Source organism: Mustela lutreola, chromosome 6, assembly GCF_030435805.1.
Source record: "Mustela lutreola isolate mMusLut2 chromosome 6, mMusLut2.pri, whole genome shotgun sequence".
Taxonomy (NCBI): domain Eukaryota; kingdom Metazoa; phylum Chordata; class Mammalia; order Carnivora; family Mustelidae; genus Mustela; species Mustela lutreola.
Window position 1 is genome coordinate 23,470,250 of NC_081295.1, and position 16,572 is coordinate 23,486,821.

At 38.3% G+C, this 16,572-nt stretch overlaps 1 protein-coding gene across 4 annotated transcripts in view; it reads right to left on the reverse strand.

Moving 5' to 3' along the window:
- AFG1L (AFG1 like ATPase) overlaps positions 1-16,572 on the reverse strand; it is a 234,783-nt gene that overhangs the window by 16,525 nt on the left and 201,686 nt on the right. Inside the window, exon 11 of one of the 4 annotated variants that reach the window (XR_009354512.1) lies at positions 14,402-14,531. The exons of the other annotated variants lie outside the window; for them this stretch is intronic. The gene's annotated coding sequence lies outside the window, so the exon portion shown is untranslated. The remainder of the gene's footprint in view (positions 1-14,401; positions 14,532-16,572) is intronic. 4 annotated transcript variants of the gene reach the window in all.

Consider the following 16,572-nt stretch of genomic DNA (forward strand, 5'->3'; position numbering starts at 1 on the left):
TTCATTTGGGAAAAACAAACTCCAACAACTGGCACAAAGACATCTGATGTATTGTCTATAGCACAGAAAGCCAAAATGTAAAGTGTGGAGATTAAGTTAAAAACACACCGTTAGAAGAACGTGAAGAAGTAGGAAATCGTTCAATTCATCATTATTACTAAGAAGCGTCACTGAGTGTAAGCGCCAATACAGCTCCAAGGAAATAACATAAAAACTACAAAAGCATCTCCAGGAGATGGCAGGAATTACTCACGTGGACCATTCTAACCACTGGGACTGAGTAAACCAGACTATAACTTGGAGCTGGCATCTGACTAGGATGGAGTCTTCAATTGTTTAACAGACATGGAAAATTTGAGGGGACTCAAGAGTTGCTTCTTGGGGAAGTGGGATAGACTGGGATCAACCATGCCAAAGGAATGAACAACAGTAAATAAATTAGTGTGCCTTAGATCCCTCCCCTCAGAAAAACCCTAAATGCTTCTGGAATTAGAAAGTCTTACCCAAGTATTTTATTCAGTTTGTTTTCAGTTTAACTATAGTGTGAGGGATGGTGAGAAAGCAGCCTCCAGTCTATGAGGAGCAGGCCTGCTTCTTTGGTTTTTAAGGCTGAGGGAAATGACCTCAGAGCCTCCCTCATGGACCTTGGCTATCCTCATCCTAGAACATGGCTTCCGCATAAGATTATTCAACCTGGCTAGACTCTCCTACTAGTTCTCTCCTACTAGTATCTAAGATCTCTGAAATAAGATAACAAGACGTTTATGCTCAAGATCTTTTCAAAAAGTTTTATTTTTCTTAGTAATCTCACAACCCCAAGATCTTACATGAGGCTCGAACTCACAACCCCAAGATCAAGAGTCACGTGCTCCACCAACTGAGCCCACCGGTGACCTTAAGCTCTAGATTTTATACGAAGCCATGGGCACACTTTGGATTAAGGGGTTTTATTTCTTGTGGCTTCTAAAATTTGTTTAGCTTCAAGCCAGCCCTAGGGAAACCAAGGTCTAGAAAAATGAGGACAAAACAAGTTAGTTGAGCAATGTGTTACATGGACCATTTAGCATAAGAAAAGAACCCAAATTCTTCATCTCTAGGAACACAGATAGCACAGGGCTTTTCAAAAACATTCCATATACAAATGTGTGTGAGTATAACTATTTCATTGGTTAGTTTTTTTAAAGGAGTTTTTGGTTAGAAGGAATTTAATGTGATCCTCTACTGATAATTCACCCATTCAAGTCATACAGAATGAGAGAGAAGTTATTTCAGCTGCACAAACAGCTAGTTCTTTGAAAGGACTAATCTAGATATTAGCAATCTAGCAGACACTGAAAAAAATATTGCTGGGGAAGAAAAATAGCCCACCTATTACTACAATTATTTTACAAACTCATTTATGAAAACAATGCTGTAACAACTGCCTTCTAATTTCCCACTGGCAAAAAAAAATATTTTATTAGCTAGTATAAAATGGAAATTTAAAATTTAAACATTATTATTAATGCCTCAGACATTATAATATCTGATTGTACAGAATATAGAAGGAAATAAATGTATGTAGCCAAGGCTGAAATACGTTTCCATACTGTGGTCTATTTTTGAATATAATGATTTTAATAAGAATGTACACAGTAATGGCGAAGTAATTAGTAAAAACACGATTCTACCAAATTCACTGAAATCAGTAGCTGAAGACTACCATCATCAAGCCATCCCGAGCATCCCCTCGGTAGAGGGCAGTATTTGCTACATCTCTGTTGGAGGAAACAGTGTTCTAAATTTGCCTGGTTTTGAGATCCAGAAGAAACGTGAAAGATTACTCCCAAAGGAGGTTCTACACCCTCGCTACTGGTCCTACTCGTGCCTTTGAAAAAAAAGGTCGATCCACGCAAACTTCTTTTGGAAATCAAAGTGAAGAGGCATAAAAAGTAACACCACACTATAAAGCAAGACGAGACTTTAGAATATCAAGTAACTTAATTTAAACTTGAGGATGATCACTTCTGAACATGTTAAAGTCTTAGAAATGCAGAAATGCAGAGATTTTGGTTTTGTTTTGCTTTTCCTCGAGAGAGTTCATTGGGTCTCCCCAATCCTCTTAGATTTGGATATTGAAAAAGCCTAATCAGAGTTGGGAACAAAATAGCTATAAAGAATTATTCTTCCTCCAAATCATGGACATACTTGGTGAAAAATGCTAATTCATATTCTAAAGATATTAAAAAGTTAATCAGAGCAAGGCTGAACGCTTCTCTGTGCTTCTGGATACACAAAGACCCGAATCCTTCAAACTGAGCAGACCAAGAGAATTTTTCACTACACCTTCTTACCAAAAAGACAACCTTGAATTATCTGCTGCCCAAAGTTTTATACAACATTCGTGAGAGGCTTGAACATGAGTCTATCCAATCTCTATAAGCATTTATCCAGCCTCTAAATGACCTCTGGATCAAGCCTGATAATAAATAGAAAAGCTTACTCAGGAAGTGCTTTTTTAACCTCTAAAGCACTAGTTTCATTGAAAAGTGCTTTTTCATTATGCCCCCCAGGTTGATTATGAGAATCTGTGCCACACATACCTGTATTGGCAGCCGGGATAATGCTGAGAAAACTGTCTGCTAGCATATTTCAGAAGTCTCTACATGCAAGTCCAAATTTCAGAAAGAACCTTACTTCTAACTGATTCTCTTTCTTCGAACTTAATGAACATCTTTCTCCCTATTTGACTGAGAGAAGGCTGAGAGCTGATATTAACTGCTCAATTTGAGAACCCCTGTAGGAGTTTATGACATATATTAATATATACTAACTTTTTCTTTCAACTTATTCTCTATTTTTTCTTTGTCCTCCTTTCAAAATATCTACATAATTCTATTTGTGAGTATATATGTGTATCTGTAATACTTTTTGGAACCAAGGTATAAATAAATATATGCCTGCATTATTCTTTTTCTATTTCTTTTCTTTTCTTTCTTTCTTTCTTTCTTTCTTTCTTTTTTTAGAGGGGAGAAGAGGCAGAGGGAGAGGGTGAGGGAGAGAGACAATCTTAAGCAGGCTCCATGCCCAGCATGGAGCTCGACACCAGATTTGATCTCATAACCCTGAGATCATGACTGGAGCCAAAATCAGGAGTTGGATGCTTAACTGACTGAGCCACCTAGGCAACCCTCTTTTTCTATTTCTTTTTAAAGCTTATTTTGTTTTTAGTCTGCTTTTAAATAGGAAGTAAAGGGACATAAAATGTAAGAACTTTAGATATTAAACAGCAATACCTCTTTTAAGTTTGTTCGTTAACTAACTTAAACTCACTTTTATGTGGAATCTAAAAAACAAACAATACCAAACTCACAGAATAAAAGAACAGATTTGTGGTTACCAGAGGTGGGGAGCTGGAAGGAGAGGAAATGGAGGAAGGTGGTCAGAAGGTACGAATTTTCAGTTATGAGACAAATACTCTTCTTTTTTATCTATGTGAGACAATCGGTGTTCACTAAACCAACGGTGGTAATCATTTCACAATCTGTGTAAATCAAACCATCATACTGTACATCTTCAACCTTAAAATGGTGACATATATCAATTATTTCTCAATAACCCAGGGAAAAGGTATGCAGGATAATTTTTTATCTCCATGTAAATGTGAATAATTTATATTTTATGGTTTTTCCATGTACATCAAAGCTGGAAAATATTACATTAAGTTATTAAGAGCAGAGGCCTATTACACAGGTCTACAAAATAATCTCCAAGTCCTAAGATGCTACCAATCTAGTAAATTACTTCCATTTTAAAAAATTCAAGGAGGTACCTGGGTGGCTCAGTTGGTTAAGCATCTGCCTTTGGCTCAGGTCATAATCTTAGGGTTGTGGGATCGAGCCCCGCATTGGGCTCCCTGCTCATTGTGGAGCCTGCTTTTCCCTCTCCTCCCTACTTGCGCATGCTGTCTCTCTCTTTCTCTCAAATAAATAAATAAAATCTTTTAAAAAATTCTTCAAGAAAATGGTGGGAAATTTTAGCTGTTTCTAATGTAACTTTGATTCAGCTGTACTAGGATCCTGACTCCGTTTCCTTCCACTAAATCCCACAATAAGATTTTCCAATCCCTGGGGCACCTGGGTGGCTCAGTGGGTGAAAGCCTCTGCCTTTGGCTCAGGTCATGGTCCCAGAGTCCTGGGATCAAGTCCTGCATCGGGCTCTCTGCTCAGCAGGGAGCCTGCTTCCCCCCAACCCCCGCCTGCCTGTCTACCTACTTGTGATCTCCGTCTGTCAAATAAATAAATAAATAAAATCTTTAAAAAAAAAATTTCCAATCCCATCCACACTGCTCATCTCTTCCATTTTCAGCATTAGTTCAGGTGATTCATTGACTCCTTTCAACTTCAAACTAATACATCTCTATAAATGACTTCCAGATCTGGATCTTCAGTCTTAGATTCCCAGTTATTTTTAAGTCCCCTTCTCTGACCTCAGGTATCTGTTAAGGGTCCTGCCATTCTCTGTTCATCCAAACTGAAAACGTTAGAGCCCTAGGTGGCTCATCCTTGGCCCTGAGAACTCTCTACCCCCAATCTTACAGATTTCCCTCATGTTCACCTTGTTCTTTCCAATATACCATGTATACCTGTTTTACGGGGCAATTGGGACAGAGATTCTGTCTCTGTTTGCCAAACCATTGACCCTGGTGAGAGGGCAACATCCTTCCAGAGGAAGGGCCACACAAAGGCATGATGTGATCACTTAGCTCCATGCCCATCTTGGGGAGCTTTATCTAGTGTACACAAAACACCCATCCATGGTAGCAATGCCAATCTTACACAGCTCTGCCAGATTATCCAACATAGATCTGTTAAAAAATAATGATGTTTGTTTTAGGCTGATGAAGTTTCTAATTGAAACTCTATTTATCACCTAATATGCAAGCCACTTTGTACTGACTTCAATCCATCTATCCTGAGTGCATACACTCTCCTACATATGATCTAAATTCTACCCATGACACTTAAAAAAGAATTGGAAAAAGAATTCCAGGTTGCTGGGTGTTTTTTCCTTTGAGGAGTTTAACGATGATATTGCACTCTTTTCAGGTGTTCATTACCAGCCTTTAATCATACTATTGTTCCCATGGCTGCATCGTTGGTTTTCAACAGAATGACTATGATGTACATAGTGATTTTCTTTCTATCTTTAGGGGTTGGTTGAGCTTCAGGGATCTGTATATTTATATCTTATCTTAGATTTGGAAAAACTTCAGCCATTATTTCTCCAAAAATATTTTCTACCCCATTTTCTCTTTTCCTTCTAGGGCTCCAATGATACAGTTTGATTTCTGATATGGTTTCTTATGCCATGAGGCTTTGCTTTATTTTTTTTTCCTCCGTTTTTCAGATTGTTGCATAATTTCTATTGATCTATATTCAAGTTCACTGACTCTCCTGTTTTTTGCATTTTGGTATTAAGTACATACAATAAACTTCAAAATTTTTAGGTCTAGAATTCTCAACTTTTAGTTTTAGAATTTCCATTTGGTTCTTTTTTATGGTTTTAATTTCTCTGCTAACACCTCCTATTTGTTTATTCATTATCAGCATATTTTCCTTTATATCCTTGAGTATAGCTATAAAAGTTATTTTGAAATACTTGCCTCTAATTCCATCAGCTGTATCATCTAAGGTCAGTTTCTGTTATCATTCGTTTCTCTTTTAAAAGTGGATCAGATTTTCCCATGTCTGCATATATCTAGCAATTTTAGATTATATTCTAGATATTGTGAATGATATATTCTTGGAGACTTGGAATTCTTTTATATTATTCCACCAAAACATATTGATTTTTCTGTTCCTATTTCAGCAGGTAATTAACTTGGCTGATCTCAAACTCCGAACTCTGTCTCCTCTGTAACAGGCAGAGACTGAAAACTCTTCAGTATTCTTAGTCTTAGTTGCACATGTGTAGTTCACAGGTCAGCCCATGATTTGGATAGTCTCTGTGAAGAGTTTTGGGCTCTTCCTTCATGGTTCTCCCCTTTTCATTTTCTTATTTTCCAGCTGCTATAGTCACTTTCTCCTCATTCCTCAGGCCAGGAATATCACAGGTTTCTACTAAGTTTTAGATGTTCCATATGAGAACAACTATGATCTATCCTCTGGCAAAAAAATAAAGAAATTCACCAGCATCAATTCTTTCTTCCAGTGTGGCCTGTGCTCCACTTTTCCCCTGCTTTTGGTTGCTCAACAGTGCCTTCCAGAGTTATTTCTTAGATTTTGCCCAGAGTTACAGTTATGATCTAAAGATGGGTTGAATACACCTCAGTGGCTCAGCCAGTTAAGCATCCAACTCTTGATCTCAGCTCAGGTCTTGATCTCAGGGTCATGAGTTCAAGCCCCACATTGGGCTCCCTGCTGGGTGTGGAGGCTACTTAAAAAATAATAATAAGTAAAAGTGGGTTGGTCAAATAGATGCTACTCTATCATTAATGGAATTAGAAACCTCCTGAGTCTTCAATTCTCTAAATATACTATGTAATTTCCTACTCCTGTGTTTTTTCATAAAAACAAAAAAACCTCAAAGGAGGAAAAGATCAAAGGTTGCCCTCACGATCCCCTATTCTTAGGAACAACCAAACAGCCACCTGACACTCTCCCCCACCAGCAAAATCTTCAACCTTCCAGCCTTTAAGGCCTAAGTTCCTCTTTAATTACCCAAAGCATTCTGCTTATACTGATTTTGTAATACTAATTATAATCTACCTTACATTCTAGTGATCTATATGCTAATGGTATTTTCTCTTCTAAATGAAGAACTTATGAGTGTAGAAACTAATTCTTATCCATCTTGGTACCCCCAATGAAGATCAGGGGAAGACAAGATGGCGGAGGAGTAGGAGGAGGCGCCATTTCAACCTGTCCCCTAAAGTGTGCTAATTACCTACCAAAGAACTCTAATCACCCATGAAATCAGCCTGAGATTAGAATTATACACGTCTGGATCTTTATGGGGGCAGAAAACGCCAGTGGGCAGAAGGGTTCCAGGGTGCACCTTGCCTGCACCACGGTCGATACATTCAGCTACACATCCATTCAACATCTCTCACCAAAATGACGAGGAGAAGGAATGCTCAACAGAAGAAAAATTCAGAGACTGGGCCTTCTGCATCAGAGCTATTGGATATGGACATAGACAATATGTCGGAAAGGGAATTCAGGCTAACAATTATCCAGGCAATAGCTAGGTTGGAGAAAGCCTTTGATGACAAAATGGTATTGATTAGGGCAGAAGTGAAAGCCACCAGGGATGAAGTTCACAATGTTCTCAATGAGTTCCAATCTAATCTAAATTATCTAAAATCTAGGGTAACTGAGGCAGAAGATAGAATTAGTGATCTGGAGGACAAACAGATAGAGAAAAAGGATCAGGAGGAAGCCTGGAACAAACAACTTAGAAGCCACAAAAACAGAATTAGGGAAATAAATGATGCCATGAAATGTTCCAATGTCAGAGTCATCTTGGTACCCCCTGTAGCATGTAGAATGATGCCAGCCTTCCATTAAGTACTTAGTAAATATCTGTTGAATGACTAGAAAGAAGTACCATGAAATATAAAAAGGGTAGGGCTCTCTCTGTTACCTTGCATAAAAAGGTAACAAATAATTATCAAGCATGTTGGTTTATTTAACCAAGTTTTCCTTCTTGAAAGGAGGGCATTCCCAAGAAGAGATACTATTTGCTGACCCACTGGAACATGGCAGTAGAAATTACAAACTTTCCTAGAGTATATTGCCCCATTCATCATCCTATTACTTTATGTACCATGGTCCTGTTCAAACTAATATGACTTTCTGTGGATCATGGTAAGAAGTCTAAACTTCTCTGCCTGGTTTTTATAGAGGATCTGTCTGTGATTTTCATTCTTATTTCCCTTTTTTAACAGGTACTCTGCTCTCAGTAGGCAAGTATCTTCTGTTTCTCCTGAAACATTCAGTGCTTGGCTTCAGATCATGGTTGAAATATCTTCACTCTGCTCATCTAAATTCTACTCACCTATCAAGGTCAAGATCAATTTCCTCCTTAAATCTCATGTCTCTTCAGAGTCTTCCCAATCCTTACTATCCTTATTTTTCACTCCTGATGTACTCATTATAAGTTCTAATGAACACAACTCCTCAAAATAGACTGTTATAGCTCATATGAGGTACTTGGATCCAGATGAGGTACTTGGACCCAGAGAGCTTAAGTAATCTGTCCAAGGCCACTCAGCTGATTGGAATTCCTATTTCTTGATTCATTTGGACCTCTTTCCACTCTACAACATTGTCTGGTATTTCTTCATGTTATTTCCTTTACTAAATTATAAACTTTTTGAAAGAAACTTCTCATACTTCTTTTATATTCCTCAAAACATAGTGGCATACCAATATGGAAGCACTTAAGAAATAGTTGCCAGCCACTGAATCAATGTAACAATCTTGGGGAAAAGGGGAATCTTACACAACATATATTTCTTGATTAACAATAAAAGATAAAAGAGCCAAGTAATATTTGATCCTAAAATACACAGAAATTGTATGATTTTTTTAAAGAAATTTTCTTCAAAGATTTTATTTATCTATTTGAGAGACAGATAGAGAGAGGGCACAAGCTGGGTAGGGAGCAGAAGGAGAAGCAGACTTCCTACAGAGCAGGGAGCCTGACGTGGGGCTTGATCCTGGGACCATGACCTGAGCTGAAGACAGATGCCTGGGACATCTGGGTGGCTCAGTGGGTTAAGTGTGTGCCTTTGGCTTGGGTCATGATCCCAGGTCCTGGGATGGAGTCCCTCATTGGGCTCCCTGCTCAGCAGGGAGTCTGCTTCTCCCTCTGCCTCTTCCTCTCTCTCTCATGCATAAATAAATAAATAAATAAATAAAATCTTAAAAAAAAAAGACAGATACTTAACCAACTGAGCCACCCAGGTGCCCCAATCCTATAATTTTTGATACTATAACTCATTTCTAGTTCTTTCTCAAAATCTTTGCCTGACTTAGTATCTTTACTGAGTTATCTTAAGAAACAAAAATAGTGTATCCTAACAATTCTCAAACTTTTTTTTCTATAAAATACATTTTAAAGTCACAATATATCTAATGGGATATATCTTACTAAATATCTAATTACCAATGTACTGAGTAATGACTAATTCTTAGTCAACTGACCTAATCTAAGGAAAGGTACTACAGAGTATATCAAATCATGTATTTTGTGGTGGGAAATAGAAAAAACCTGAAAGTTAAAAATCAAAGAATTACTTGATATACAAAACTTTTTGTTAAAAAACAAAAGAGCCAGTTGGTAGATAAGCATTAGAAAAGCCATCAGTGTTAAAACTTCAAAAATAATCAGACAAATACATTTAAAGTACCTATAAAGTGTTTTACAGTCCTATTAATTGGTTGATCTGTATTTCCTCAACACTTTAACAGTGTTTTCACTGTATAGATCTTTTGTTTCTAGAACTATTCCTCTTATTATCCTCATTTAGTAGGGGGAGAAATTGAGGCCCTGAGATGTTGAGTTACTCTCCTAAGATCACATAGCATGGTCAGGGCTTGACCTCCTTGGTACTTTGGGAATCAGATTCTATAGTTTAGGGTGGTGATATATTTATTATTAAAGCCAAGCCAGATCAGTTTAAAGTAAAAAACAAGTTCTAATTTTTAAAAGCTAATGACCACTTCAATTTTTAAAATTTTAATTCATACTTCTTAATCATTGAGCAGGTAAATGACACATTCCTCTCAAATCCCAAAGCAAATATTAAATATTCGTTTGTCGCTTTTCCGCTAAGGTCAGGAACACGGCAGGGATGTCCATTATCACCACTGCTATTCAACATCGTACTAGAGGTCCTAGCCTCAGCAATCAGACAACAAAAGGAAATTAAAGGCATCCAAATCGGCAAAGAAGAAGTCAAATTATCACTCTTCGCAGATGATATGATACTATATGTGGAAAACCCAAAAGACTCCACTCCAAAACTGCTAGAACTTATACAGGAATTCAGTAAAGTGTCAGGATATAAAATCAATGCACAGAAATCAGTTGCATTTCTCTACACCAACAGCAAGACAGAAGAAAGAGATATTAAGGAGTCAATCCCATTTACAATTGCATCCAAAACCATAAGATACCTAGGAATAAACCTAACCAAAGAGACACAGAATCTATACTCAGAAAACTATAAAGTACTCATGAAAGAAATTGAGGAAGACACAAAGAAATGGAAAAATGTTCCATGCTCCTGGATTGGAAGAATAAATATTGTGAAAATGTCTATGCTACCTAAAGCAATCTACACATTTAATGCAATTCCTATCAAAGTACCATCCATCTTTTTCAAAGAAATGGAACAAATAATTCTAAAATTTATATGGAACCAGAAAAGACCTCGAATAGCCAAAGGGATATTGAAAAAGAAAGCCAACGTTGGTGGCATCACAATTCCGGACTTCAAGCTCTATTACAAAGCTGTCATCATCAAGACAGCATGGTACTGGCACAAAAACAGACACATAGATCAATGGAACAGAATAGAGAGCCCAGAAATAGACCCTCAACTCTATGGTCAACTAATCTTCGACAAAGCAGGAAAGAATGTCCAATGGAAAAAAGACAGCCTTTTCAATAAATGGTGCTGGGAAAATTGGACAGCCACATGCAGAAAAATGAAATTGGACCATTTCCTTACACCACACACAAAAATAGACTCAAAATGGATGAAGGACCTCAATGTACGAAAGGAATCCATCAAAATCCTTGAGGAGAACACGGGCAGCAACCTCTTCGACCTCTGCCGCAGCAACATCTTCCTAGGAACAACGCAAAAGGCAAGGGAAGCAAGGGAAAAAATGAACTACTGGGATTTCATCAAGATCAAAAGCTTTTGCACAGCAAAGGAAACAGTTAACAAAATCAAAAGACAACTGACAGAATGGGAGAAGATATTTGCAAACGACATATCAGATAAAGGACTAGTGTCCAGAATCTATAAAGAACTTAGCAAACTCAACACCCAAAGAACAAATAATCCAATCAAGAAATGGGCAGAAGACATGAACAGACATTTCTGCAAAGAAGACATCCAGATGGCCAACAGACACATGAAAAAGTGCTCCATATCACTTGGCATCAGGGAAATACAAATCAAAACCACAATGAGATATCACCTCACACCAGTCAGAATGGCTAAAATCAACAAGTCAGGAAATGACAGATGCTGGCGAGGATGCGGAGAAAGGGGAACCCTCCTACACTGTTGGTGGGAATGCAAGCTGGTACAGCCACTCTGGAAAACAGCATGGAGGTTCCTCAAAATGTTGAAAATAGAACTGCCCTATGACCCAGCAATTGCACTATTGGGTATTTACCCTAAAGATACAAATGTAGTGATCCAAAGGGACACATGCACCCGAATGTTTATAGCAGCAATGTCCACAATAGCCAAACTATGGAAAGAACCTAGATGTCCATCAACAGATGAATGGATCAAGAAGATGTGGTATATATACACAATGGAATACTATGCAGCCATCAAAAGAAATGAAATCTTGCCATTTGCAACAACATGGATGGAACTAGAGCGTATCATGCTTAGCGAAATAAGTCAAGCAGAGAAAGACAACTATCATATGATCTCCCTGATATGAGGAAGTGGTGATGCAACATGGAGGCTTAAGTGGGTAGAAGAATAAATGAAACAAGATGGGATTGGGAGGGAGACAAACCATAAGTGACTCTTAATCTCACAAAACAAACTGAGGGTTGCCGGGGGGAGGGGGTTGGGGAGAAGGGGGTGGGATTATGGACATTGGGGAGGGTATGTGATTTGGTGAGTGCTGTGAAGTGTGTAAACCTGGTGATTCACAGACCTGGGGATAAAAATATATGTATATAAAAAATATATGTTTATAAAAAATAAAAAAAAATAAAAAAAAAAAAAAAAAAAAAAAAAAGAAAAAAAAAAAACACAAAAAAAAAAAAAAATAAATAAATATTCGTTTGTCATACTTTCTTATAGAAGTGATCGTAAAGGGAACATGAGGAGTTGTGTCTACTATTGAATCTGATCCACAAAATAATTCTACTCCTAAGACAGAGAAACACATGGAAGTTGCACAGTTCTCAGCACGTTCATTGGTCCCTCGAGACACTCTGGGAATCCCTAGGGGCTTTCTCCCCATTACAGGGACCAGACACATTTTCACAGAAAATGAAAGCCAGCTTTCTCCCTCAGCAGGGAGCTGGGTCTAAGTCGTCAAAGGCTTGCAGAGTTTCAAATCTGCAGCCATACACTGCATCATGGAAGGAGCTGTTCTTGCCCTAGTTTGGGAACAGAAGGTAAGCAAGACCACTGGGCCTCACAATGGGCCCTGTAATAGAAAACTTGTCATGTGAAGAAAGTAGGAAGGTGTTCTCTCAAGCCAGTTTTTCTTCATTCCTTTTGATGCTTCTCCCCACTACTTCCTACCTTTACATCATAGAAATGGTCACATCCCAAGCAGCTATAGTTTCCAAATTTCTAATCCAGCCTCCTTTTATGGGCATTTCTGTAAAGGTCTTTTTTTCTTCCTCCCTTTAAACCAGCAAAATACAAAAAAAAAAAATTAATAACAACTTATAACCCAATATATAGTTATTTCCCTTGAAGATATAAATCACCATCTACAATTAGTAAAAATTGATCCTTCAATTCAACCTCCAAATCTTGCTTTATCTTGAAAAATGCAAAAGACACATAAAAATGTTGTTTTAGCTTATTTAACAAAAATATGGGTAATAGTAACAATGAACTAAATTCCTAGAATAAATAATGAACTACTACTATTCATTTTCAGCAAAACTTTCTTGACTAAATTATAGGATGATAAAATAGTACATCCTACATTTCACAATTTGGTTGTTCAACTACACAGAAAAATATTTTTACAAAAACATTTAAGGATTTTATCGGGTTTATCAAAATCCTCTTTTAATTAATAAATATTTCAATTATTTTCTTTTTAAAGCTTTTAGGGTGTCATTCTTCTTCTTCTTTTTTTTTTTTCTTCATCAGGTTGGCCAGTCTTCATTTGTCAGTGGCTTTGCATGGATAGGTTTACTTTTAACTATATTGTTATGATGGGATGTTTACTACCTCCGACAAGTACTGAATGACTGGCAAAAGACTAGTACTAGTATTAAGCAATGAGAGATGTTTGAGGAAGGGCTACATTTTTAAGTGGTCAGTTCATTTGGGACTATTTTCTTGTTATGATAATTTTGCACGTTTTTCCTTTTTTTAGAGAGAGAGCGTGCATGTGTGCATAGGGGGAGGAAGGGCAGAGGAAGAGGGAGAGAGAATCTTAAGCAGGCTCCACCCCTAGTGCAGAGAGCCTGGTGTGGGGCTTGATCTTAGGACCCTGAGAGCATGACCTGAGCCCAAATCAAGAGTCAGACACTTAACCGACTAAGCCACCCAAGTGCCCCAATACTTTTGCATTTCTCTTCAACGTTATAACTGTGGCAATTCAGATACTGAATACTTGCATGAAGAAGACTCTTGAAATCATTCAGTTTTAGATATAACCTAAAACAATTTTTAATAAAGATTTTATTTATTTGACACAGAGAGAGAAAGACAGCAAGAGAGGGAACACAAACACAGAAAGTGGAGAGGGAGAAGCAGGCTTCCTGCCAAGCAGGGAGCCTGATGTGGGGCTCAATCCCAGGACCCTGGGACCATGACCTAAGCCAAAGGCAGATACTTAATGACTGAGCGATCCAGGTACCCCTTAAAATTCTTAATTATAATGACCTTCTGAGTCAGACTAAATAGTTCAGTAAACAAAAACAATTCAGGGTATCTGGGTGGGTCAATTGGTTAAGCATCTGCCTTTGGCTTGAGTCGTGATCTCAGAGTCCTGGGATTGAGTCCCACATTGGGCTCCTTGCTCAGCAGGAAGTCTGCTTCTCCCTCTACCCTTCTCCCCTCTCTCAAATAAATAAACGAAACCTCAAAAATCTTTATAAAAATTCAGTAAAGAAAAAAACCACTTCTAACCCCCAGTGAACAAAGCAGGACAGTCTCAGCTTTAGATATCACAGTTTTCTGGAAGGCTCCTAAAGACTGAGGCTCATCCAACCACCACACCTGACACCACCATGAAAGAAGGAGTGAATTGGCAAAGAGTGAATGTGTTGATGGTCTGTAAAGATTATTTTTGAGCCATGGCCCCTTCCAGGAAAAAATAATATATTTACAGTTTTATATATTAGGTAGAAATTTGTCTATTAGTGCCATCATAGATAAAAGATTTTGACTGTAAGCCATTGATGTATGCCATTATGTAAAACTAGAAAAGCCCAGATCATTCCCATCTTCGCATACCTCTCTCCTTCCCTGCTCCAAGGTTAACATCTAGCTTCCTGGTATCTCCGGGATTCTCTTTCTGTGCAAGTCTACAATTCAGTACTGTCATGCCCAGAAAAGCAGACCCAATTAGGAGAGTCCATAGTACCTGCATAATAATAAAGCACACACTGCGATGTATCAAGCATTATTCTAGGCACTTTATACGTATTAACTCATTTAATATCTATAATACATAGCCACTATCATTGTGCCCATTTTATAGGTGGAGAAATTGAGGTACTGACAGGTTAAGTTACTTTCACAAGATCATATGGTTATCAAGTGGCGAACTGGGGCTTGAACTCCTTGGTAGTCCGGAAATCAGACTGTGTGCTCTTCATCATTACACTCTATCTGAAAATGTTCTGGACAAGTTACATCAAATCTTCAGTTCTGGTTCAATCATGAAATATAATCAGATATTTTGTGAGCTCCCATGCCTGAAGCTGGCTGGGGAGCAGACATCCTCCAGTGTGAGAGCTCCCTCTGTGCTGAGACCCTTAGGACAGAACTGTCCAACTCATGTGCCCTGGCATAACCATGCCATCCAGTACTGTGTTACTGACCCCTGTGTCCTCCTGAAAGCTGAGAAGGCCTTACACCTCCAGGCTAGTGACCTTAACCCTTAGGCTTTCAGGTTTCCTTGACATGGTTGCTTGGCTCAAGTAGAGGGCAATGAAGAACTCAGAGATACTGTTATTTAAGTCAGTGGCTCTTAAAATACAGTTTTTAGATCTCTGGGGGTCTCTGAGACCCTTTCAGGGGTCCATGAGGTCAAAACATGCTATAATAATACTAGGATACTATTTACCTTTTCCACTGTGGTGAAAAGGTAAATAGTTTGCAGTAATGGTGCAAAAGCAATGGTGGGTAAAACTGCTGACACTTAAGCATGAATCAGAGCAGTGGCCCCAAACCATTTGTACTCTCCATTGTCCGGTTAAAAAAAATAATAATAAATCCAGTTCTACTTAAAAACATCCTTAGAGAACCAGTAAGAAGGATTTTGTTAAATCTCAACCCTTGAGAACACATCTTTTTATTATTCTTTGTGGTGAAGGAAGTACATATAAAGTACTTCTGCTATACACCAAATATAATGGTTGTCTTGAAAAAAAGCATTTGTGTGGCTGTTTTGAGTTGCCAGCTGAACTAGCCACTTTTATCACGGAGCATCCTTTTTATTTGAAAGACTAAGTTACAGGTAAACTACGGTTTTTCAGACTGGGCAGACATTTTCCTACAATGTTCTCCAGATAGTTTCTTGAAAATGAATCAAGTAAGACTTCCACTTCAAGGAAAACAACTAAAAGTAATTCATTGCCAGTGATAAGATTTGAGCAAGTAAGGGAAAATTAGAATTTTGGAAAACTTGGCTGCTGCCATCATGAACTCGACAGCCTTCCTTTTTTTTTCTGATGAGACTGATGGTGATATTAAGGAATCTAATGCTTTGATATTATAGGATTAAATGTGGCAACATGTAGAAGATCTATATAATTCAGTCAACCAATATTTTCTAATAACCACTGCATTAAGATCCATTTAAAGCTCAAGAAGGAGGGGTGCCTGGGTGGCCCAGTCAGTTAAATGTCTGCTTTTGGCTCAGGTCATGATCTTGGGCTACTGGGATGGAGTAATGAGTCAGGCTCCCTGCTCAGTGGGGAGTCCACTACCCCACCCCCCTTTGCTCCTTCCCCTGCTCACACACATACTCTCTCAAATAAATAAAAAATCTTTAAAAGAGAAGTAAAGTTAGATAGGAGGATATCCCTATCCTCTATTAAGCCAGATGTTAAAGTTAATGGAAGGGCACCTGGGTGGCTCAGTCAGTTAAGTATCTGCCTTTGGCTCAGGTTATGATCCCAGGGTCCTGGGACAAAGCCCCACATCAGGATCCCTGCTCAGCAGGGAGTCTGCTTCTCCCTCTCCCTCTGCTTCTCTCCCTGGTTGCACTCTCTTGCTCATGCTCTCTTACTCAAATAAATAAATAAAATCTTTTTTTTTTCAAAGATTTCATTTATTTATTTGACAGAGATCACAAATAGTCAGAGAGGGAGGCAGAGAGAGAGAGGGGAAAGCAGGCTCCCTGCTGAGCAGAGAGTCCAGTCCTGAGGATCATAACCTGATCCTGAGATCATGACCCG